Genomic DNA, 27,136 nt, shown 5'->3' with positions numbered 1-27,136 from the left:
TGTGGAAATCTAATTCCTGGCCAACTACAGAGCATGACTCAGGCTAATCCCCTATAAAAATGTCACAGTGAATGGCAAAAATCAATAGATTGACTTCACAAACTAGAGAAGTTGAAAGATTAAGACAACATGAGCAAAATTTCAGACTTTCTATATACCGGATACTTTTATTCTCAGAACCAGTAGAGTTTATTCACAAACTTTCATTGTTTAAACTTTTATTAGTAGTAAATCTCTTGAGATGTATCTCCTACCAGTTAAAAGAAAAAACTCACAAGAAATGAATTATACAGCAAGGAGAAACAGAAAAGCTAGACTGGTTTAAAAAACCGATACAAAGTCTCAATTAATTCTTTAGCTGGCCTGACTTTTCTATCTTACTATGCTTAAAACAAAAAGAATAATGAGCCACTTTGAGGTGCTCATCTTCATAAGTCATCTGGAGAATTCAATCACACTCATTTACCTGAATAGCTGAAAGAGAACAATGGACAACAACAAGCACCGGCAAGAATGCAGAGCAACTAGGCCTCACGTAAACTGTTGGAAATGTAATTAATAGAACCACTCTGGCAGTATCTGCTACAGCTAAGCTGCGTGGCTCAGCAATTTCACTCCTAGATACTTATCCTGTCAGAAATGTATACATATGTTCATGAGAAAACCTGCACAAAGTTGTTCATAATAACAATGGTCATATTGGTCCAAAAATAGAAACAACTCACTGTATATCTCCAGTAGGACAGATAAACAGTAGCATATTCACACAATGGGACACAATAAGAAATGAAAATAAATAACCCATAGCCATATGAAACAACATGGATCAATCTCACAAATATGACACGGAGAGAAGCCAGACACAATAAAGTACATGCTCTGTGACTCTATACGTATTTTAAAAAATCTGACGAAAGTAATCAATGGTATTAGAAGGATACCCTTTGGGCTAGAGTAGTGAATCGAAGGGAGTATAATACAAAGATGATCAGCTTGGGTCTGTGGCTCTATGGGAAGGCACGCAAGGGAGTATCTGATAGAAAAGTGAGTCAAAACATCACATAATATGGACAATTCCAGCCCCTAAAAATATCTGCTCTTAAACCAGCATTTTTTATAGGAAAGAGCAATTCTGTTAAGAGGAATACAAAAAAAGAGAGGGATTGGGGAGAGAGAGGGAAAGGCACGGGGAGAGGAGGAAGGATGAATAAATTCAGGCTGAATGAATAAATTCAGGATGAATAAATTTGATTTCTACCTATAACCTAATTATTTTTTCATATTTTCCCTAAGATCAAAGGGTAAACAAGTCAGAATTACCAAAAGAAATCTGAACAAACATAACCAAAAATGCAATGCAATTAACAAATTTAAGTTTTTGCCTCTAATCAAGCCAAAAATTATATAAACTATCAAAAGGAGTCTTAACTTCAATGCAATAAATGGAAGCCAACAAGAATAGAAATTCCTCTTGTATGCTTCTCAAGGGATTAGATAATTATAAAAGTGTATTAGTATGTCTCCTGAGACTTTAAGCCCCATTGCTCAATTCCATTAACTAACTGAAGTGGTGTTTTTTTTGTTTTTTGGTTTTGTTTTTTTTTTCCTGGCTGTGCTGCAAAGCTTGCAGGATCTTAGTTCAATCAGGGATTGAACCCAGGCTCCAGCAATGAAAGTGCCAAGTCCTAACCACTGGACCACCAGGGAGTTCCCCAAATGAATTTATTTTAAAGGAAAAAAAAAAACACCCTATAACAGAACTACAGGGTTCCTGACAATGTCTGAAATATATAACTCTTTCCAATTAACTGATTGCTTCCATAAGGAAAGAAACACGAGGATACTTAATCTCTGACAGGCCTTTCTGGTGTATATACCTGTATACTACTAGCTAACTCAGCAGTGTATCTATTCCTAGATTCTTCATCAATGAGACTATCATTTGCTTCCAGCATTCATACTTTAAATGCAAAGCTGAAGGAAGGAAAAGGCAAAGGATTATCTGAGTTTAGAAGCCAAAGAGAGAAAATTAAAATTGCTGTATTGTATCACCTGCTCTGCTTATGCAGACTACATGCTCACAGGCAATTCACACATCTAGTAGCTGGTGTGTTTTCATAAGAGCCTCACTGTCAGGCATCCTCCATTCAAGACAGTTCTGTTGTTCTCTTTCACTGCCCTTTCCAATACACACACACATACACATACACACACTCCAACAAACATGAGCTTGCCACCTCTCCACAGCCTTATCGAGTGTGGAATGTTTTATTTAAAATTACACAGGTACTGAAAAAAGAGAACTAAAATTAATAAGATAAAAATAATAGGGTACCTAATAAATAATGGGAAGCAAAGGGGAAAGGAAAAGAGAGGTGGGAGATAATACAAATTCCACTCCTTCCTTAGCAGGGAGTTAATAACTATAGTTAAATTTGTGAACTCAAGTGTAGACTGTGGCAGCTTAAAAAGCAAGCTACACATTCTTTGGCACTCTTCCCATCAAGTAGGTAGTCTAGATCCCCTCCTCTTCAGTCTGCGCAGGCTTTGTGATTGACCCAATCAACAGTTTGGTGAAAAGGAAGTTCTGAGATTCAGTCATAAAAGGCCAAAGAGATTCCAACTGGTTCACTTGAGGCACTCATAGCTCAAGTTAATTGTATGTGTCCACTGCGAGGGTGTTTTGGGATGAGATTAACATTTCAATTGCATTCTGGGTAAAGCAGATTGGTCTCCATAATATGGGTGGGCCTCCTCCAATCAGTTGAAGGCCTGAATAGGACAAAAAAGAGTGGCCTCCCTGAGCAAGAAGGAATTCTCCAGCAGACTGCCTCTAGTCTTCATCTGCAACATCAGCTGTCCTGGATGTCCAGGCTGCTGGCTCACACCACAGGTTTTGGAATCACCAACCTCCATAATCATGAGCCAATTCCTTATAATAAATCTTTCTATAAATACATGCATATCCTATTGGTCTGTTTCTCCTCAGACCCTGATTAATATCTGGGGAAAGCTGGTGACCATGTAAGTAGTGCAACTACCTGGGGCCACCATGCTGAAGTTACCACGTGTAGGTATTCCAGTCAACAATCAGTGCTGTGCCCAGTCTTCCAGCCAGCCTTGCCAAGGCACTTGGCATGGAAGTGAAGCCTTCCTGGACCTTCCAGCCCAGCCAATTGACCAGCTGCATGCTACAGAGAGATCCCAGTCAATGCCTCAGGAGGAGGAGAAGCCAGGCCTACCTGCATCCTTGATCCATGGAACACATAATACCATGAAAAAACGGTCTAAGTCAGTAAGTTCAATGACAACCACCAAAAGAACTAAAAACAGGAACAGTTTACAGTTATCACACTGGAGAAGAGACCGTAGCTGAGCTGGGATCGGAAAGGAGTAAAGGGTTTTAGTTTTCATTTTAAACACTGTTTTGTTATCTGCATTATTCTTACTATGTACAGATATTACTATAGAAATTCAAACTATTTTAAATTAAAGAAACAACAGCAGCAAATATGTTCAGCACTTACTGTGTACCAAATTTCAATGTGCTCTCTGTGCTATGTTTTAACTAATTTAATACTCAAAATAATCCCATGAGGGGAGTGCTTTTATTATCTCTTTTTAATAGATGGGAAATTGAGACAGAGAGAGATTCAGGAACTGTATGAAAGGTCACACAGCAAGCAGCAGCACCTAGACTCAAACTAGCCAGTCTGGATCCAGAGCTACAACATTTCCACAAAGATTACTAGGCTGGTTCGGCAGTCAGAGTCATTAGACGAAGGGCACAATCTCAAATTGCCATTCACCTGGGTTTCCAAGCATGTGACTAACAATGCTATCATGTGTCAAGCACTGCTGGACTTCTTGCTTCTTCAAAGGCTATGAGCTAAACGAAATGCCTTTTACTCTAGTCCCCACCTGTACACATTCTTCAGTCTCCCTAAACATCACCCAAATCTCTCTCTCTTCAGTGTTAATTTCCCCTACATTTCCAGTGAGCCATTTTATCAGATATTTCCATCTTTCTGCCTCCAATTCAATTTTGTATCTTTACATCTCCCCATCTGCTATGAACCAAATGAGGGTCTTCAACTCTGAATTCTCCCACCAGGCCCTTACCTAAAATAAAAATGTAATTATCACTTATTAAAGCTCACTGACATTCATTTATTCTAATGAAAGTTAGTGGAGCAGCCTTCACCTTAGAGAAATTTTCACTGAATTTTATTTGAGAGGAAGGAGGGAAGAGAGGGGTTAAGGACAATTCTACTCAGTATATACTACTCCTCAGTATATACCCTAAACACAAATTTGTCATGTATATCAAGTCATACACTAGAATGCTCAAGTCACACTATTCCCCATGGACAAAATTTGGAAACTAATCAAATGCCCATCAACCCTAGAATGGATAAACTGTGGCATAGGCACAATGAAACACTGGACAGCAATGATGATGACTGAACTACAGCCACATGCAACAACATGGCAAAGTATCGCAAACAAAATTTTGAGTGAAAGAAGCCAGATACCAAAACCAAAACAAACAGGAAAACCACAAAAACATACTATATGATCCCATGCATATAAATCACGAGGATAGGCAAAACTAACCTATGGTTGAGACAGTAGTTACCTCTGGGAAGAGTGTATGATTGGGGAAAAAAAGCATGGCAATGCTCTGTATCTTTATCTCAGTGTTGGTTATAAGTTTATGTTCACTTTGTGAACATTCATCAAATTATACGCTTTAAGATGTATATGTTTCTTACAGTTCAACTTTAAGAATTACTTTACAAGATGCATAAGCCAAGCCACCATGTAGTAGGCATAAAACACCCTGTAACATCTGAACCCAACTTGGCTTCATTTGATTTGAGGGCAGAAGAGAAGTACAGTGGTTATTGCATAATTTGGATAGCTTCAACTCTGCTCACTGAAACATGATTTTTAGAACGTGCACAAATAGTCCAACAAATGCCTAAGTGAAATGTTTGAAATTTCTCACTGAGATCCCCTTGGCTGCTTCTGAATGTGCTCACTCCTCCATTTTAACACACTTCAACTCCCACAAGTACTCCCCTTTCAGGCTTTCTCCAATTCTTGCCTCAATTTCTTGAATTACCTCCAACTAGACCCTTTCCCATCCTCTTCCTCACACAGTGGTAAATGCATGAGCACAGTAGCTCAGGGACTATATGAGAGCAGATGCTCTCTCACTGGCTTCCGTGATCGTTCAGCAGGTAAAGAATGGGCCTGCAACGCAGGAGACACAGAAGAGGTGGATTCTCAGCACTCATGCAGGCAGGCACCTTCTCACCAAATCAATCCAAGTCGGAATGTAACCATCCTAGTGGCTATTTGCCTGTGGCTTCTTTCTTTGGGGACAGCGGATACTTTAAAACTGTTTTTAAATCTAGAGTCCTTTTTTCCCTCTAACACCTCCCCCCAAAACAAACATACACATACATAAAATAGAACTCACACGTGCTGAGGTAGGTAGCACTCACACATGCTACAGTGATTTGTGGACTTGGCAAATCTAAAGTGCAGAAAGTGTGCCCCACCTACAGGGATAAAATGCAGTCCTAATTTGTGTGTTTTTAAAAGAGGCAATTATTCCTCTACTGGAAGCCTCTCCTCCATCCTTAGATACTGTAATCTCCAGAGGACAATGTCCAGAGGACAACCCATTCTTAATTTTTCTTCCATTGCTTCAGCAGCAGCACCTTTTCCCAAATCTACTAACTGAAAAAGGACTGAAGTTAATAATCTGTCAGTTTTCTCATTCAATTTCCATCTTGAGAAAGCTTCACCTCAGAATGAGAGAGTGGGAGGCTGGGGGAAGGGGAGTGGGGAATAACTGATTAATGGGGAGGGCGTTACTTTGGGAGGTGATGAAAATGTTCTGGAATTAGACAGTAGGGATGCCTGCACAACTCTGTGAATATACTTTATTTTAAAAAAAACAGTAAATTATACACTTTGGGTAAATTTATGGCACATTTGTCATGTATCAACTTTTAAAATAAATAAAATGTGGGAAAGCCCAACTTTTCTGTAGAGAAAGTTGGATGAAGCGAGCAAATAGCAGATGGACAGCCAAGTACCATCTAAAAACCAAGCTGAATAAATTCACGTAATTAAAAATGAGGAAACTAGCCCTGACTTTCCATTCAGCTCACAGAAGGATGGGATGAAGCTGGGGCAAGAAAGTGCACAATTACAGAACTGGGTGGTTAACTTTCCTTGTTGGTCTCCGAGCGCCTGTCTTGATATAATACTTTATTAATTAATTCGACCAGCCGAACCTCAGCAGAGACTATGTGCAGACAGCGAGCGCTGGGGGACGCCATAGATTGTTTTTAAGGCTCACTCGACAAACCCCTCTGCAAGCCACCCCGGCGCAGCACAGTTCTTGCTGACTTGCACGACCCGCCGCGAAGAGTTGCCTCAGGGTTCCACACCGAGCGGGTGGAGAAGAGCGGTCAAGGGGAGGACGCTTCTGTGGCCATGGGAAGGGGGAGGAAGGGGAGTTGAGGGTGCAAGTCTGCTTAAGGGCGCTCGCAGCCTCCCTCGACGACCACCAGAAGCCCCTGGAGACTCCAGAAGCCCACGCCGTCCCGGCGGGGTTCGACTGGCCGCAGGCCCAGTGCGCCCACACCCTCCCCCACCTCCCGGCCCCGGCAACCTCGGCCGGAGCCATCTCCGAGTCGGTTGAGGGCGACCGAGGCCACCTGCCGCTCCGCTGATGAGGAAGAAAGTGGTCGACCGCCACTCCCTCCAGCGGAGCCGAGCCGAAAACTTCTCGGGGAGACGCTTCGGAGAGCTCTCTCACTCGATCCCGGACTAATGAAAGGGCCCCAGGGGCACCCAGGGCCGTGCGTCGGGACGCGTCCGCACCCTCCCGCCTCCCGGCCCCGCTCGGACTTTCCCGCTGACCCCGAGCCGGGCGCGCCGCACTCCCCTTCCAAAACCCCCGAGCCCCTCCGCCACAGTGTGCCGAACCCCGCGAGGTGCGGGGCCCAGGAACCTCTCGGACCCCGTCCCTAGGCCCGTCCTTAGGCCGCCGGGGTGACCCGGCAAGAAAGAGCCTGCGGGGGGCTGCCCTCCACCACCGCCACGGCCGCCGTGCGCCCCGGCGCGCCCCAAGCTGGCCTGACTGGGCGTGGAGACCAACGGGGGCAGGGTCGGAGCCCCACGCCCCCGGCCAACCCGCCCGGGAAGGTGGCGCGACACAGCCCCCAGCTCCACTCACCTCCAGCAGCTCCTCTCAACCTGCCGCGCGCGCCGGCCGCTCGCCGCCTCGCCCGCGGCTCGGGGACCTCGGAGAAGGGGGCGGGGCGCAGGGGGCGGAGCCGGCCCCGGCCGCGAGCGCCAGAATTAAACCCCGCACGCACGGGATCAGCCAGGGCTCAGCTGCTACCGCAAGGGCAAGGAACTCGGGGAGACCCGCAAGCCTCCGACTCCGGGCAGGAAACGGCTGCGGCTGCGTCCCGGAGGGACAGCTCCGGCCTGCAAAACCCCAGACGGCTCCCGGGACCTCAAGGAACCCCTGCTCTCGGCGGCGCTCTCTACCCGCGCGAGCCGGCCGGCGGGCAGACTCCAATGCGCCTGCGCGCCGATCAGACTCCACCAAGCCCACCCGGCACCTTCGCTCACCTCAGCCGCCTCACCCCGGTCCGCTGGCTTCTGCCCCGCGAGCAGCAGGCAGAGCCGCTCCTTCAGCCCCGGCACGCTCCTGCTGCAGCTGTGTGTTTACTTTCTTTCCCCGAGGGAAAGGAAAAATTCCATCCCCAGTGAGACGTGCGTCAGTTCGATTCTATCAGTTCTTACCTGGAGGGGTACCTGGACGCGCGGGAGGCTGGCACTGTTAACACGCCGGCTTAGCGCCTCTGATTAAAGAAATTGATCAGGGACTGTCGGCTTGTTTCCTGGCCCCTGGTGACACCGGGATTCTGGAGCATACAGGGATCTGGTTTTCTGCAGGTGCCTGAGCGGGACGAGCCGTGTCCTCTGTGCGTTCGCGCCGGCTCGGCTGCAGGACGGAGTCCTCAGTGAAAAGGAGAGAACGCATGTCCAGAAGGGTGTAGGTGTTCTGAGGACTTCAAAGAAGACGCAGTGCCTGGGTAGGCAGCTTAGAAGCGAACTAGGAAGTCAGACACTCTCAATCCGTAGCAACCTAAGCGGGTGCAAGGGAGGCTGTGACTTCAGTCTTCTTTCAAATTGAAGATGGTTTGAATAAACAGGACGGGAGGACCGACAAGTATTACCAAGAAACACTAATGCCAGCTCTCCAATCACTGATTTTTCTTAAGGTCGGGTAGGGGCAGTTTGCCCACTAAGTTCTCCAGCGCAGAGCACCTCCCAGAGGGGCTTTCAGTTCAGTTCAGCTCAGTCGCTCAGTCGTGTCTGACTCTTTGCGACCCCATGAATCGCAGCACGCCAGGCCTCCCTGTCCATCATCAACTCCCGGAGTTCACTCAGACTCACATCCATCGAGTCAGTGATGCCATCCAGTCATCTCATCCTCTGTCATCCCCTTCTCCTCCTGCCCCCAATCCCTCCCAGCATCAGAGTCTTTTCCAGTGAGTCGACTCTTCACATGAGGTGGCCAAAGTACTGGAGTTTCAGCTTTAGCATCATTCCTTCCAAAGAAATCCCAGGGCTGATCTCCTTCAGAATGGACTGGTTGGATCTCCTTGCAGTCCAAGGGACTCTCAAGAGTCTTCTCCAACACCACAGTTCAAAAGCATCAATTCTTTGGCACTCAGCCTTCTTCACAGTCCAGCTCACATCTATACATGACCACAGGAAAAACCATAGCCTTGACTAGATGGACCTTAGTTGGCAAAGTAATGTCTCTGCTTTTGAATATACTATCTAGGTGGGTCATAACTTTTCTTCCAAGGAGTAAGCGTCTTTTAATTTCATGGCTTTAGGCAGTCACAAAATTTTTGCAAGTAGGTTAAAGCGAAGAGTTATCACGAGATGCTAGCCTCTGGGGAGAAGAGGCTGTGAAATCCCTATACGTTCACAGCAAAGCACACCTGCAGATTCCTGAAACCAATGGCCCCTGCCTGTGAAGAAGATAAGCGAAGGACAGCTCAAAGATACATGGAGGCAGGAAATCTCACTTAAAAAGCTCAGACCCTTTGCAAGCTCACCGGGTGACAGTAAACAAATTCTTTCCCTTCTCCTTGACCTCCGTTTCTTTATCTGTAGAATAGGCTATATGGATTCAATAGATCTTTAAAATCCCCCCTCCCCCAAATGCCTATGATTCTATATAAAGAATAATTTTATTGTTTATTGTTTTATTGAGATGGTTGGATGTCATCACCGACTGGATGGACATGAGTTTGAGCAAACTCCAGGAGTTGGTGATGGACAGGGAAACCTGGCATGCTGCAGTCCATGGGGTCACAAAGAATCAGATATGACTGAGCCACTGAACTGAAACAATACTTATTCCCAAGGGGGGGTCCTGCATACACGAAGGATGCCATCCATCCTTTTTTTCTCCTTGCTTACATTTACTCAGTAAACATTTATTTCATAGGTCCTATTGACTCAGTGCTAAAGAATCTGCCTGCCAGTGCAGGAGACAGGTTGATCCCTGGATGGTTGAAGATCCCCTGGAGAAGGAAATGGCAAACCACTCCAGTATTCTTGCCTGGGAAATCCCATGGACAGAGGAGCCTGGCGGACCACAGTCCATGGGGTTTGTAGAATGGGGTCGCAAAGAGTCAGACTGAGTGACTCAACAACAACAAATGAAGATTAATCAATCAAAAGTATGGCATGTGTGCTAAGTCGCTTCAGTTGTGTTCAACTCTTTGCAAAGCCATGGACTGTAGCCCGCCAGGCTCCCCTGTCCATGGACTTCTCCAGGCAAGAATACTGGAGTGGGTTGCCATTTCCTCCTCAAGGGGATCTTCCCACCTAGGGACTGAACCCACGTCTCTTATGTCTTCTGCACTGGCAGGTGGGTTCTTTACCACTAGCACCACCTAGGAAGTCCCCCAAAGTACGGCAGATTCTGAACTTTTAGTGGGTTTATATTTGAAGTTTTCTTTATTTTTAGTCACTTTTCTATTGAGATGCAATTCACATAGCATAAAATTTGCTCTTAAAGTGTATAATTTCATGATTTTGAATATATTTAGTTATGCGACCATCACCACTATCTGATTCCAGAACTTTCATCATTTTCAATAACAAATTCCATACTCATTAGCAGTCACTCCTCACCCACCCCGTTAGCCCCAAGCCACCACTAATCTATTTTCTGTCTCTATGAATTTGCCTATTCTGGACATTTCATATAAATAGAAACATGTAACATGCAGCCTTTGGGTTGGGCTTCTTAAACGTAACATTTGCAGGGTTCAACCAAGTTGTCACATGTATTAGTACTTCATTCCTTTTTATAGTTGAATAATCTTCCACTGTATGGATAAAACCACATTATGTTTATCCATTCATACATTGATGGGCACTTTGGATTGTTTCCACTTCTTGGCTCTTAAGAATAATGCTGCTAAGACATTCGTGTACAATTTTTTGTGTAAACACATCTGTTCATTTCTCTTGGGTGTATGTCTAGGAGTAGAATTTCTTGGCTAAACTCTTTGAGGAACTAATACACTTTTCCAAAGTGGCTATACTATTTTACATTCCTATTCAGTTCAGTTCAGTTCAGTTCAGTCGCTCAGTCGTGTCCGACTCTTAGTGACCCCATGAATTGCAGCACACCAGGCCTTCCTGTCCATCACCAGCTCCCGGAGTTCACCCAAACTCATATCCATCGAGTCGGTGATGCCATCCAGCCATCTCATCCTCTGTCGTCCCCTTCTCCTCCTGCCCTCAATCTTTCCCAGCATCAGGGTCTTTTCCAATGAGTCAACTCTTCGCATGAGGTGACCAAAGTATTGGAGTTTCAGCTTTAGCATCAGTCCTTCCAAAGAACACCCAGGACTGATCTCCTTTAGAATGGACGGGTTGGATCTCCTTGTAGTCCAAGGGACTCTCAAGAGTCTTCTCCAACACCACAGTTCAAAAGCACCAATTCTTCGTCACTCAGCTTTCTTCACAGTCCAACTCTCGGATCCATACATGACCACTGGAAAAACCATAGCCTTGACTAGACAGACCTTACGAGGGTTCTAATTTCTCCAAATCCTTACTGACTATTGTCATATATGTATGGTAGGTGGTAGTTCAAGATTTTAATTTGCATTTCCCTACTGATTAGTAACGTTGAGCATGTCTTCATATCCTTATCAGGGCCATTTGTATATCTTCTTTGGAGAAATATCTATTCAAATACTTTGCTCATTTTAAAATTGGGTTATATGTCTTTTTACTGGTGGTCTTTATAAGAGGTCTTATATCTGATAAGTAACACTAGTCCTTTATCTGATATATATATATATTTATAAATATTTTCTCCTATTATGTGGCTTGTCTTTTCACTTTCTTGATAGTGTCCTTTGAAGCACATATATTTTTGACAGTCATATTTTTACAATACAAAATAACATACAGTAACGCATAATACTTAAGAGCTAGACTATAAAAGTGATTCATACCCATTATAAGAAAAAATTAGAAAAATATAAAAAATAATAAAGAAAAATAACAATTGCTTATGGCTATGTCCTAGATTGGGCCTTCTGTGGTGGCTCAGTGGTAAAGAATCTGCCTGCCAACGTAAGAGACATGGGTTTGATCCCAGGGTCAGGAATATTCCCTGGAGAAGGAAATGGCAACCCACTCCAGTATTCTTGCCTGGGAAATCCTGTGAACAGAGGAGCCTGGTGTGCTACAGTCCATGGGGTCGCAAAAGAGTCGGACACAACTTTATTGTCTAAACAATAATAACTATCCTAGATATAGCCACTGTTAAGATTATAGCAAGTTTCCTTCAGGGCCTTTCTAACACTTACTATTTATTTATTTGATACCACCCTCAATGGCATCATGTGGTCCCATGCTCTATACTTGTGGTCATATTGAGAACTGTCTTACTGGCAACATCTCCATGTTCAGAACCGTCTCCTCTCCCACCTTTCCCATCAAAACCAATTTGTCCTGTGTCCATTCCCTCAGGATTCAGTTAAAGTAATCTAGTGCATGGATGATGAGCATGACGATTATACACACTTGGCAGTTAAGGAACATCTGCTCTAGTTCTGAAATATATTCTATCAGACCACTTACATTGTGGCCTTTCATGTAATGGGTCATCTCCCATATACTATGTGCAAGTACCAGCAGCCAATTCTAACCTCCCTGAGCCCCAAGCTCCTTGTCCAGATAATGGGAGAATACCTACTGTGCCTGCTTCACCAAGCTACAGTAAGGATGAAACCTCACAGAATGAGTTGGGTCAGAATGGACCCTGGATATGCTGCAGGTAAGAATCTGACACCTTAAGTGTCCCATACACTCAGGCCTAATAACGTACATGGCAGCAAGGAGAGATATCAGGAGAGAATGAGGAAGACATGGGAGGTTACCAAAGTTTGCTAAGACTTTGGTAAGGTCACCAAAGTTTACCAAATCTTAGGGGCAGGTAGAATTGGGACAGGCTCTGGAAGTAATTTCTTAATATTCATCTTCATCTCCCCCAACTTCAATTATTTTTTTACAGTGGATGTATACCATAGTTAGTATCAAGATTTTTTTTTTTTAAGTTTTTGTCATCCTCAAATCTTTTACAGAGATGTGAAGGAGGGTTTTTTGCTGTCTTCATGCCAGAGTGTTAAAGTCAAACTGGCAAGAACGTTTGTGTGTGCATATGTGTGTGTGTGTATGTGTAAGAGAGAGAATGCATGGACAAACCTGAGCACAAGTGAGTCACCCTCAAAGGGCAGGTGAGCTGTGGGGCAGGGGACTGTACCTCTAAGACAGCGGATTCACCACCTGCAGGTACTTTTCCAGTGCCAATCTTGGGAGTTTCCTAAGGGAAACTCCTTGGGAGTTTCCTGTGTGTTCCCTCGCCCTTGCCCAAGGTCTGACTGCCACTAAGGAGTCATCTTTTTAAGGAACATTTATTAATATTACAAAACCCTAGTCTCTGAATCACAGTCTCGAAGATCTATCTTCTGCCAGTGGCTCTGTGGTTTCCTCTTCCAAAAGAGAGCTTCAGCTTCTGTGGCTGGAGAAAGCTAAAATAGAGAAGCAGAAGGGAATGGCCCATACAGCTGGCTTCTGCTTCTTTCTGTATCCCAAAGCTCATAACTCACATTTCACAAGTTGGTTTGCTGCTTAGTTAGAAGCCTTACAAAGCTTATGAAATAAATGTAAAATAATCTAATTGCCGACTGTCATCAGAAAACACATAAGGCAATGATTACCTAAATCTAGAAAGAAAAGAAGGTCTCATTTACTTCAACCTGTAATGGTTCCTGGAAATGACTGCTTGAAAGGTAAAAGACTCATCATCAACTCACTTGCTTTTGTTATTTTACAAAGCAAGTTAGGGTTCAGTTTGCAATAGGCTGAAGCCCTTTGTGAGTATGTTTTATATGTTGCAGAAGGACTTAACCCTTGTTCAGGAAATTTAAGCTAACAGCAATCTGTATTCATAATGATAATCATTATATCATTGTTACTATTATAAAATATTTACAGAGCATTCAAAGGTGTATGACGTTCTCCTAGGATGCTAAGTGGAGGGATTATATGTATAAGCCTATCCCTGCAGAACCACTATATTTAGAGCAATTATTCAACAGATATTTACTGAGGGTCTACTGTGCCCAAAGGATTGTGTTAATTTTTATAAAAGACACAAAGATGAAGAATCCCAAGAGACTACCTGACATTTTGGGGTGTTAACACATACACTAGATTAACTGTAATATAATAATAGACTTTGGCTTGAAAGATATAAGTATTAATAATGTAAGTATCATAGCTACTATAATACTTATACTTAATTTATTTATAATATGTAATACTTATAGTAGTAATATAGCATTATTATATTTAAAAATTTTAGTAATTGATAGCACTTATTAAGAACTTGCTTGTCGACATACAGATGGCTAATAAATTCAAGAAAAGATGCTCAACATTGCTCATTATTAGAGAACTGCGATCAAAACTACAATGAAGTATCACCTCATCCCAGTCAGAATGGCCATCATCAAAAAACCTACAAACAATAAATGCTGGATAGGGTGTTGAAAAAAGGGAACCCTCTTGCACTGTTGGTGAGAATGCAAATTGACACAGCCACCATGGGGAACAGTATGGAAATTCCTTAAAAAAAAAAAAACCTAAGAATTAAACTATCATATGAACCAACAGTCCCACTACTGGGCATATACCCTGAAGAAACCATAATCGAAAAAGGCACATGTACCCCAGTGTTCACTGGAGCACTATTTACAATACCTAGGACATGGAAGCAACCTAGATGTCCACCGTCAGATGAATGGATAAAGAAGCTGTGGTATATATACACAGTGGACTATTACTCAGTCATAAAAAGGAACACGTTTGAGTCAATACTAATGAGCTGGATTAAACTAGAGCCTGTTATATAGAGTGAAGTAAGTCAGAAAGACAAATGTCATATAATAACGCATAGAAATGGAATCTAGGAAGATGGCACTAATGAACCTGTCTTCAAGGCAGCAGTGGATATGCAGACAGGGAATGGATTTATGGACAGGGGGTGGGGAGGAAGAACTGAGAGAGTAGTACTGAAACATATGCATTACCATGTGTAAAACTATTATGTTGGTGAAAAAGTAACTTTGATTTTGCATTGTTGAACATTGCAATTAGATATTAGAATGTATTCTTCAATAAATGTGGTTATGTTCTTAAAAAAAAAAAAGAACTTGCTTCTCCTGTGAGATAGACATGATTATTATTCACAATTTACAGAAATGAAGATGGAACTTTAGAGAGGTTCAAATATCCGTAGGAAGCCACCACAGTGCTCTGTGGTAGAGGCAGGACTCTCACCCAGGTGGCAACAGTGCAGAGCCAGGTTTCAGCACTGATTATTCCAGCTAGGACAGCACATGCATTACATTGTTTTGTTTTGCTTTTGCAACCATGTTAGCAATAAACTTTGAGTTGAGTCACTGTCACTGAAGCCTTTTCTCCTTTGGCAAGGAAACCCTGACCCAGTGACCTTTTGACCTTGACCTCACAGCACCATTCTCTAAGCCTGGAGTTTTCAGACAACTGAGCTCTCTTTTGAGCCTTGGAGACTTCTCATCAGACAGACTTTTAATGGAAGATAAAAATGAAGTTTCCGTGAGTGAAGCTGACAGGGAGGGGAGACTTGCATAGGTGGTAGGGGGATTGGGGATGGGGAAGGAAGGAAGGAGGCTGCCCCACATTCAACTGAAGATAATCACAGCTGACTCTTAATCAGGAGCGCTGATGTCAACACAACCTCAGTCTCATTTTTAAAGAAGTGTTAACTTTCCACCTCCTCCCACTGGTAAGGCTGCATCTCAAGCCTCATCAGGTTCCTGCACATTAACTAGACTGACGGTCATGAACCTGATGAGGTTTTAGAATTAATCCGGTTTAATGTCTCTGGATATATTAAGTATAGTTCCCTTCGATCACAAATTATTTTTTAAATGTTAAAGATGGCTTGCCTACCTGGAGGTCCTCAAAACCCTGTAAGGAATGTGGGTGAAGTCAGAGCTTAAGGCCCAGAAGCAACCAAGCTGAAGAAATGATGACTCCCCACTTACAGGATGTGGTTACGTAAGAGCCTTCTAATGAATGGTGTATTCAAAAGGAGACCTGGGACGTGTAACATTGTGCTGGATTTCAACAAAGACGGGCTTAGTCAACTTCACAGCTGTAGAGCCTGACAAAGCACAGCCAAAGAAGGGGAGGAGAATGGTTAAAGTGAAGGAAGCAGACACAGAGTCTGGGGACAATGGCTTTCGTTCAGGGGGATCCTCTCCAAAATTCTGCTTTGAGACTGGGAGAGAAGGTTTTATTGTCTCCTGTCATTCCCGTAATTCAGCAGGAAAAACATCTAGTTCTCGAAAGCTATTATTATTGTCTTCACTCACAGGTTCACTCAGCTCCCTTGCACTCACCATCACAGGCCAGCATAAAGTGCAGCTCACTTATTTAGCCAGCACTTGTCTTCAATATCTGTTTGTAGTCTGTGTACCTTAGGAGGACTTGCCCCCTCTGTCTTGTCTTTTATGTATCTGAGAGCAGAGACAGTCTATTTAACTCTCAGTCATTGCTTAGCTAACTGGCACCATTGTTATAGTGCCAGATATTATGTTACCAGTTGAAATGAACTCAAATGTCCTGCAATCGGGGATATTTGAGAGGACGTGACATAGCCACAGGGAGGAATGCTATACAGACAGTAAAAATGCCAAGAATGTTGCAATCTAGTGCTATATGTGAAGTGATTCTGAGGGGAAAAATCAAATACAAAGAGGAGTATATTATCAATAACATGTAAAAAATAAATGCTTGTAAACTATCAAGGATCAGTGGGACTCTCTAAAGATCCAAAGTGATATAAAAAATGACAAAATTGGGTTAGTTCCAATAAATTATATATTTTCAAAAGTTAATTAAAACATATATGTATAGGTATATATGTATACATACACAAAACAAAACTGGCGTACATATATGCATATGTATATATTTCAATTAACCTTAAATATAAGGGCTTCCCTGGTGGTTCAGGTGGTAAAGAGTCTGCCTGCAATGCAGGCGACCCAGGTTCGATCCCTGGCTCAGGAAGATCCCTTGGAGAAGGAAATGGCAACCCACTCCAGTATTCTTGCCTGGGGAATTCTGTGGACAGAGGAGCCTGGTGGGCTACAGTCCATGGGGTTGCAAAGAATCAGACACAACTGAGCGAGTAACTCTTTCACTTATATACATATATGTATATGTTTTAATTAACTTTTGAATACACAGACATACAGTATAGTATTTGTTGTTTGTTGCTGCATAAACAAATTACCCTAAAACTTGGAAGCTTGAGACAAATGCTTATCAACTCACACACCTTCTGAGGGTGAAGAATTCAGGGTTTGCTTAGCTGGATGGTTCTGGCTCAGGGTCTCTTGTGAAGTTACAAAATACCAGGGAGAACTGCTGCCATCTGAACCCCTGACCAGGCCCACTTCCAAGAAGGCTCTGACTCACATGGTTGTCGGCAAAAGGCTTCAGTTTCTTATTGTGTGGATGTCGTAGCGGGGTTGCCTCTCCAAGGACTGCTCATGACATGGCAGCTGATTTCCCTCAGAACTAGTAATGACTGAGAGAGAGAATGACCAATATCATAGCTGCAATGACTTTTATCACCTAATCTCAAAAGTGGCATGCCATCACTTCTTTCATCTTCCTTGGTCCCATAGGCCAGCCCTGGTGCAGTGTGAGAGGGACTGTACAAGTGTGCGAGTACTCAGAGACAGGAATCATGGGGGATCATCTTGGAGGCTGGCTATTACAACTATTAGAAACAATAATAAGACATTTTTGTACAACAGCATGTTTTGGTTATTAAATATACATTTCAAATATACACTGAAATAGGTTATTTTGAGATACCTAATCCTCCTAGCGATACATTTCAAGAAATAATAACAATATTTATTTGGCACATTTTACATGCCAAGCCACTGTGCTAAGCATTTTACATGGACCTTCTCCTATAACCCTGAGAACTTAAAAGGAAGCACTTTTAGTTGCCTCATTTCATAGAGATGGAACTTGAAGCACAGAGAGGTTGAGTAACTTACCTAGGGCACACATCTAGCAAGTAAGGAAACCAGAATGTAAACTCAGATCTATCAGTTAGAGGACATACATCACCATCAAGCTATACTGATTTTCTCTAGTCATAGTTTTGTGAAAGAAATCCTAACCTACTCATGTTTTACAAATTAAGAACCATCATTCTAGGTAAGTAGTTGAGGATTTCCCTGCAGTCAGAATAAATAAGCTAAAACTCTAAATTAGAAGTTGAGTTCATGGAGAACTTTATCATGATTAAGGCAGTAACAGTTGCCTAGTCCTCTCTCCTTCCCTTTGCCGTCTCTCCACTCCAGCCAAACTGGCCTTGTTCTTGAGGCACTGCAGGCGTGCTGCCCCTTCAGGTCCTTTGTGCTTGATGTCCCTCTTCTACTCCCCTAGAGCAGCCTGGCTCCTGCCATCACCTCCTTTTCTCAAATATCACCTTCCCAGAGAGGCCCACTGTTCCCACACTGTTTAAAATTGGCCCCTCCATCCCATCACTTAGCCCCATCGTCCTTCCCTTGTTCTTCTCCTATGACACTTATCACCATCTGCAATCTACAGAAGTTACTGATGCAGTATGCTCATATTTCTCTCCCGATCCCAGAATGCAAGCTCCTCAAAAACAAGGATGAGTGTTTTGTTCACTGACTCCCACATTGTTCAATGAGGATCTCCAGCACAACAGTGTCTGGTATATAGTATATGTTCAATAATAAACATGTGTTGGATAAATGAAGAAATAGCAATAGGGAGCACAAAACATGAAGTTGATATCAGAGCAGTTCAGTTGAAAATGTAATGGTCAATTTATTTTCCAGCCATACCTCTTTAAATTTAATTTTGAAATTATCTACAGATTTTGCCCAAATAGATGGTTCTAGAGAAAACTGCTTTCTGTTCATGGACATTTTACATTTATCACCATGTGTGTTTATTTTGTAACCAGAGTAGATATATTAGAAGTCTCTAGAAACAAAAGAGTTCTAGAAACAGAAGATGCTTTTAACCTAGAACACAAATAAACTAGGTCAGGATTGAAGTATTTCCACTGCCCAAGTGATAACCTATCCCTCTGTCTAGTGACCCTATAAAACCTGGAGATCAGGCAAATATTTACCTTACCTTTCACATTAGACAAAGTCAGTTAAGCAAATGACATTTCATAATGAATGAAATGAAAGAACTTCCTTCCTATATTTATTCTGGATAATCTATTAATTTTTAGTATGTTTTGTTCCCCCAGACATAGAGCTATTGTTTGACAGAAGGTCAGCATTCATTCTAACTTTTCCCAGTTCTACATAGGACTATTAACTATAATCTTGGTCATTTCAGAATGCCAGCTTACTAGTTGCCATTATATTCAGTAAAAGTCTCATTGATATTGAGTTTTGTTTCTTCAAACCAACTAAACATACCAACTATAGTAATAACAGCTAACCTTTATTAGATACTCGCCAAGTGCCAGCCATCCTGCCTATATGATCTCTAACACTTTCAGCAACTCTGCAGGAGAGATACCATAGTTTCGATGCTCAGTGAAGTTAAAATATTTGTCAAGATCACGCAATCAGGGCAGAAACTCAAAGCAAGATTTCTAATTTCCAAATCTGGGCCAGTTTCAAGGTACCACTCTCTGGCCCTATCAGCTGAAACACTAGACTTACCTGCTTACCTAGGTAACAATCAAATATTGCAGGGCATTATATTTGCACTAAATTTTTTTCATTGTGTATCTGAAATTCAAATTTAACTGGATGTCTTATATTTTCCTGATCCACAGTCAGATGCATTTTTTACTGTACCCCTGGCCCCCCTCTGGATGTCGTGTACTTTTATTTGCTAAATCTGGCAACATGTGGAAGGAACTTTGGGAATTAAGTTTTGTGCTCCTTAGGAGTGTGTGATAAAATGATCAGGAGGGCTTTTTCAATGTATCTACACAGGCTTTACCCCATGTTGCTAGGATTCTAGAGTGAACTCAGGCCTATTTGTTTATTGAAAACATGTATTGATTGAGTTGTTCCTACCCTGTGCCAGGTACATCTCTAAATTCTGGAAACACAGCAAAGAAACAAAACAAAAACTCTACCTTTGAGGATCTTCCTTGGTGACGCCACAGCTCACCCCTGCTAAGAAACAATGGTGGGGATTTCCCTGGTGGTCCAGTGGTTAAGAATCTGCCTTCCAATGCAAGGGATGTGAGTTTGATCCCTGGTCAGGGAAGTAAGATTCCCACATGCCCTGGGGCATCTGTGGAGCCCACGCACCAGAAAATAGAGAGAAGCTGTGTGCCACAATGAAAGATCCCATGTACTGAAGACATTGCCAAAAATAAATAAATATTTTTTTAAAAGAAAAAGAAACAATGGGTCAAGCAGCTTCATTTTTGAGGCCCAGAACAGTGCCATGATGGCTCAAGATCACTGACAGAGGAGGAACTGGGAATCAAGTCTCCTCACTCCTAGTAGAGGACTTTTAAAACTCTCTGCTGACTGTACGTCCTCAATTTTTCCAATACTCCCTTTTCAGTATTCTGTTATCCCTAAAATTACAGTCTTCGATAAGCAAAATATGGTCCCAGAAATTATATCATCCTTAAATACTTAATACTTAATAATAAATAAACTTAATAATAAATAAACTCAATAAATAATAAATAAATTTAATAATAATAAATACTTAATAATAAATAAAATAATAAATAAATAAATAAATACTTAATACTATATACTTAATACTGCTTGAGACCCCCTTGACCACAACACCAAGGTGATAGGTGTCAACAGATAGCAGTAATAGAGAACCATGATCCCAAATGAAAGTGGTGTCCTTACGGATGCTTCACTGTCTGTGTGCAGCTTTTTTCATGGGCATTGACTTCTGCATCCTCCCAATAACCCTGGGAATGAGACAGGAAAGATGTTACTGTAACTGTTCATGTATCCAAGTTCAAACAACCCATAAATGGTAAAAAACAGGGCTCAAAATCAGGTTTTTCTCTCTCCAAGTTGGAATAAAATAATCTGAAGGTGAATGAGAACTTGGGGTTGTTTCATTCTTTCTTCTTCCAGCATGAATAGGCAGTAAAGGCTGAAGATACTTCCTGTAGCTGGTGAGGCTCTAAGCTCTCTGCCTACTCCAAAGCATCTCCCTCCCCAGGAACACCGCCCTCCTCTCCTCTCAGGCTCCACAACCCCACCACATGGGACAGCGTGAACATAGACCATTGATGGCAAAACACAAAAACAGAACTTCAAGTGAAATGCACACAAGTTACCAAGATTCACATGCCAGCGCATCTCCAGATTTGTAGGAATTTGTGGAGCAGAATGATCAGTTTAGTACTGAGTTCATAGGGCGTTAGTGGCCTTGCTGGACCATTTCCTTACAAGATAACTGAAATCATGCTGGGCCACAGAAGAAGAAACCTGGAGATGAGAGCTTGGGAAAATGGGGCCTAGGTTTGAAGGGAAGATGTTGACTCCTTGTCACATTTGCATGAGTCCCCAAAGTAGGCACACTCTTTTTTAGGGAGTGAAATGCAAATTCCACAAGAATTAGAAAATTAAAACTGGCAGAGGTTACTGACATCTGTGCCTCACTGAGCCTTATGTTCAAGCTGCATCTTGCAGTGAGGGATCACTAGCCGGGCATTTAGAACCCAATTCTAAACCACCTCCATCATTTGAAGACTGCTCAGACTTGCCCAGGATAACTGTCCAACTTTCACCGCCATCAGTTCCTCCAAATCATGCTGGCACCCTCCAGCAAACCCATACCATTGTTTTCCAATTATCTGCCACTCCCTTTATACTCTCCAGTGCCCTACTGACGACTCGCTGTTTTAACAATGGCATTAAAATTTGAAACTTCTGTTACCCCTGAGATCCATGTCAGTCTTAAGGACTGGAATGTGTGTGTGCTCAGTTGCTTTAGTCATGTCCAACTCTTTGCGACCCCAAGGACCGTAGCCCGCCAGGCTCCTCTGTCCATGAAACTCTCCAGGCAAGAATGCTGGAGTGGGTAGCTATGCCCTCCTCCAGGGGATCTTCCTGACTCAGGAATCAAACCCACATCTCCTGTATTGCAGGCAGATTCTTTACTGTGAGCCACCAGGGAAGCCCAAGTACTGGTATAGGCTTTATTTAAACACAAATGCATCTGAGGTTTCTGCAAGAGCAGCCTCCTAAATCACTCTTTCTGTCTTTAATCCCCCCCACCACCTGCCATCCTCCCAACCATCCTATATGCACACACCTGTTGAATTTTCTAAAAGATCACTTTTATCCTGGCATTCTCCTACATAAAAATAAATTCATTCTCCTATGGACTGATAAAAATAAAAGCCTTCCATGGTACTGCCTTACAAATAATAATGCTTATACATGAGATAATCCTTGTCCAATCACATGACAAGTAAGGATCAACTGAGACAATGTGTGTGAAAACATTGAAGAATATAGTATGTTGTTACATTTATATAGCATTTCAGGGCTTTTGAAGTACTTCACATGTTCCATGTGGTTTCAAAAAATCAGAGAAGACAGATTTATGTCACTTTTCATAGGTATATTTGTTTCTAGAAGAAGGCTGCTAAATTTCAAGTCTCACTTTTTTGTCAATCAACTGATATGAAATATAAAATTTCATGTTAAATTCTGATATTAAATATCAATTACTGTATCATTATCAATTGAAATTCATAAAACATAGCACAAAGTTTTCCATCATAAAAAGTCCCTAAAATAAAACTTTTGCCGCAATTAATCCTTATTTGCAATATGTATTGAGAAGAACAGAACAAAATTGTAAGAAGCACAAAAGTCTATGGGTCCCAGAAAGATGTTATGGGGAGGGAGGTGGGAGGGGGGTTCATGTTTGGGAATGCATGTAAGAATTAAAGATTTTAAAATTTAAAAAATAAAAAACTAAAAAAAAAAAAGTCTATGGGTCCTTGAAATCAGGTGAAGCATAAAAGTCTATGAGTCCTTGAAATCAGGTGGATAAAAATTGTTTTATGTAACTGAACAGCATATAAACTATGGGAAAATGTGGGGGTTTTGTTTGCTTTTTATTTTAATAATAGATAAAATGTAAGTTCAGAAAAAAAAGGTAGTGTCTCTGCATGAAAAAGCAATGTAACTCTGATTAAACGCTAATGTTAGGTTAATTTTAATTTACAAGAGACATCACGGAGCACTGATTAAGAGCGTGGTTCCTGTGGCCAGCATGGCTGCATCCAGATCTTGCTTCTGCTACTTACTCACAAACTGTATGACCTTGAACAAGTTACTTACCTTCTTTAGACCTCAATTTCCTCTTCTATAAAATGGGAATAATAATAGCGCCTACCCACTGAGTGCTTGTGAAGATGAAGTGATTTAATATTTACACAATGCTTAGAATATATATTAAACACCTTATAAAAGGTAATGGCAATGTTGAGGATGATGACAATGGTGATGATCTGATGGACGAAAGACAGAGTCAAATTTAGGGTTACACAGAGTCAAGGACTTGTTCAGGTTCTGCTATGTGCCCTGGTTGAGAAACCTGCCTTTGTAGGCCTGAATCCTCATTTGAAAAATGGCTCTTTAGTTATAGGTAAAACAGTTCTGGAATTACAACAGATCTGAAGGTGGGCATTCCTTTCTGAATATCCACTTAATAAAGGTTTCAACTTTAGTCACTAGAGTCTGGTCAATCATTTTTGGAGTCAGTTGAGGATTTTTCTCATTGCAAAAGATGGAAAACTACCAAGCAAACTGGCTTATGACAAATGGGAACTTGTTGGTTCATATGACTTGAAAGTCCAGGGGAAGGACTGGTTTCAGACTGGCCTTGATCAGTCTCAACCAGTGACCTCAGGACCCAGTTTATCCCCATCCCTTAGTTCTCCCTTCCATAGTCATTGCTTCATTCTCAGGTTCTTTGTGATGGCACCTTATAGCTCCAGGTTCTGGTCATCATTACTGCAAATAGGCCCAGCCCAAAGGAATGTGGAACCTCCACAAACTCCTCAGCTAACATCTCCTTATGACTGCAAATGGGCATGAGATATTTTGGGAATTATGGAAAAGTTCTAACATTTGACTGTTCTGATGGTTACTCTATAAATTTACCAAAAATCATTGAATTATATACTTCAAAAGGGTGAATTTCATGGTATGTAAGTTACACTTCAATAGAACAGATTTTCCTTATATCTCTCTGGCTCTGATAGTGTCACACACCCATTTCTGAATCTACTACCAGGTCAGAGAAATGTGATGGTCAGGGTAGCCTGGCCTGAATACCACACCCACATGCTGAAGATAGGGCTAAAGTCAGTTTCATCCAAAGCAAAGGGACTGAGGGTGCAGAGAGAGTGGTTTCCCACTTGAAAACTGGGTTAATGGATTTTGTTGCCTAAGGCCCAAGGACCAAAGTTAATCCAGGACCAGTCCAGGCTTTCAGGGTCTCTCTGAACTCAAACTGGGGCCTGTCATGAGCCAAACCACAGACACGTGCCTGTCTTGTGAGGCTTAACTTTTGTTCTTCTTGACTTTTCCATGACAAGTGCCAAGGTGGGATGACGAACCACACATGCTAGATTCTCATTCTTGGAAATGAGAGATGTCCCCAGTTAAGCCCAGAAAGCCCTTCTCTTGGGGCTCAACACCCATCATTTCCTGCCATGTGGACTGAGCGTGGGTGCTGCCCAGCGCCCACTGAGGCCATTGCAAGCTGGCACAGGAGGAGTCCTGCGTCACTTCTCTCTGCCCCACTCAGCAAGCCATCAGCCCCATGCTCCCTGGGAACAACCAGAAACAAATCCTCCACTCTTTTTTTTTTTTTTTGTCATTTTATACCCTTTATCTCACTTCTCACTATCTCTTTCAGACTTGATTCTCAATGCTTGTGACTGTGGGTCCAAAGGAGGGATGAGGTAATAGATTGGAATGAACTGGATGGCTGTGGATTAAGTGATCTTCCAGGAGCAGACAGTGCTTGAGGCTCTTCTTTGTGGAAGAACAGCAAAATCAGGCAAAAGTCAACACATCTGAAGCACTTACTCAGGTGGAGGCACTGAGCTGAGTGGCCTGCATCCACTGTGCTTTTATTCCTCACAACCGCCTCAAAGGGTAGATCATCCTAGCCACATAGATGGGAGCAAACTGACTCAGAGGAGTGAATTTAGGCCTCGGAGGAAGTCAGAGGTGTGCTGGGCTCAGAGTGGGGGGTGTCTGCCTGTAAGGTGGACATCTTTAGCCACTGAAGCTACCTATCTGCTTCTAACCAGTCTGGCTATGGTCTGCAGCCCCCTTCGCTGTCATGCCCAGTGTCCTTGAAACCCTTGGAAGGGGAAGTGGCTGCTGGCAGCTCACCTGTGCAGAAGCAGAGGAGAGGCCCCAAAGGTGCAAGCTGACAGCCCACCAGCTGCGTAGGTACATAGACGGGCCTGTCTGGCCAGCAGCACATTGTCAGTGTTGTTATTTTTAAGGAACCCGATGACCTCCACAGGGCAGGTAAAATTCACACCGGATTTCAGCACTCCTTAGAGTGGTAAACCAGTTACTTCACACCTGCAGGTTAGCTGTCTGGCTCTGAACAGCATTTGCCTTTAAACCTTGGAAAGCGCTAACAAGTTGTCAGAAATGCCTGCCCAGGCCCCTCTCCTATCCTGTGCTGTCAGGAGGTCTGCATGGGAAGCAGGAAGAACATCTTTCCTGTTTGCATAAGGAACCATAAACTTCAGCCTCCTTCTGGATCAATGAGTCTTCTAGGTGTAGGACTAGGGACCTAACCATCATTGCATACCACTTACAGTTTGCCATATAGTATAGTGCATATACGGTATACAATAGTGATTCAATTATACATATATATATATATATATACACACACACATTCTTTTTCTTAGCTTGATTTTAAATATAACAACAACTGTTTAATCATAGATGGTGAATTTACATGGCTGACATCCTTTATCAGAACTCAGAACTCCAGCATTTGTACAAATACCCACCAGGCTGGCTTATAAAATTTTAAAGCTAATAGTATAACCTGACAAAATGATGGTTTTGCTATGTGCTTATATGTATCTTGAGAGAAATTAATTAAAGGAGATTTTTTAAAAAGCAGTTGAAGCTACTGGATGGTTAGAATTATCTGAGTAAGTGTGATCTTGACTTTAATGAATTAACAAGCTTCTTGCTCTAAGTATTTAATTAATTTTAAACCACATTTGATTTAGAAATCATTAACATTTAATGTATGGTCTAGTGTTCAATTAAAATCATCTCTACAATTATGTGCAGGCACTAGATTATGCATAGATTATGTTACTCTTCAGGCACCGACTACGGCTAAGAAGTCAGCTCCCCTCAGATCATCAGGTATTGGATCCTGGAGCTGGTGGCCCGTGCTCTAGGGGCTGGAGTTGAGGCCTCAGTGGTGTTTTTTTTTTTTTTTTTTTTTTAAGTGTCCCAGGTGATGTTAGGCTTCCCTGGTGGCTCAGTTTGTAAAGAAAGTGAAAATGTTAGTCGCTCAGTTGTGTCTGACTCTTTGAGACCCAACGGTTTGTCCATGGGATTCTCTAGGCAAGAATACTGGAGTGAGTTGCCACTCCCTTCTGCAGGGGATCTTCCTGACTTGGGGATCGAACCCAGGTCTCCTTCATTGCAGGCAGATTCTTTACCATCTGAGCTACCAGGGAAGGCCAGTTTGTAAAGATTCTGCCTGCAATGCAGAGGACCTGGGTTTGATGCCTGGGAAGGGAAGATCCCCTGGAGAAGGAAATAGCAACCCACTCTAATATTCTTGCCCAGGAAATCCCATGGACAGAGGAGCCTGGCAGGCTACAGTCCATGGCGTTGCTAGAGTCAGACACATCTTAGCAACTAAACCTAACCTACCTAGGTGATGCTAATGTGGTGAGAAGACTGCAGGATTTGGAGAACTGGTAATACAAATTTCCATATCAAGTGGATGCCTTGTTTGGGAGGTGGTGGATGCTTCCATCTAGCAGTAGGCCAGCAGATGTCTCTGGAAGTGGAGTGCGTGTTTACACATCCATGGTAATGGTACAGGAACAGGAAAGTTGTACTTTGTGATGGCTAACCGTTTAGTCAGTTTCTGGAGACAGAGGTGTTGTGATGGAATCTGTGTTTCTCATTGATTGGATGACTTGGGGCAAGTTATTTTACTCCCCTGAGGTTCAATTTACTCATCACTAAAGCCAGGATAATAAAAGACTCCACCTTAGAGGTTGTTGTGAGGAGCAAGTGACAGCGTGCATACATTGAGCTCAGCACAGGTTTTGGCACCTTCTGGGCAATTAGTCACTGTTAGCTACCACCGGCAATAAACACAGCAC

General features: G+C 42.5%; 1 protein-coding gene across 5 annotated transcripts in view; it reads right to left on the bottom strand.

Annotated features, from left to right (window-relative positions):
- Positions 1-7,539, bottom strand: part of KANK1 (KN motif and ankyrin repeat domains 1) — a 215,813-nt gene extending 208,274 nt beyond the window's left edge. For all 5 annotated transcript variants that reach the window (XM_069576426.1, XM_069576425.1, XM_069576427.1 and 2 more), the window contains exon 1: positions 7,262-7,539. The gene's annotated coding sequence lies outside the window, so the exon portion shown is untranslated. The remainder of the gene's footprint in view (positions 1-7,261) is intronic.
- Between the last annotated feature and the right edge of the window lie 19,597 nt (positions 7,540-27,136).

Source organism: Ovis canadensis, chromosome 2, assembly GCF_042477335.2.
Source record: "Ovis canadensis isolate MfBH-ARS-UI-01 breed Bighorn chromosome 2, ARS-UI_OviCan_v2, whole genome shotgun sequence".
In the NCBI taxonomy this organism is placed as follows: domain Eukaryota; kingdom Metazoa; phylum Chordata; class Mammalia; order Artiodactyla; family Bovidae; genus Ovis; species Ovis canadensis.
This window is presented reverse-complemented; position numbering and strand designations above follow the sequence as displayed.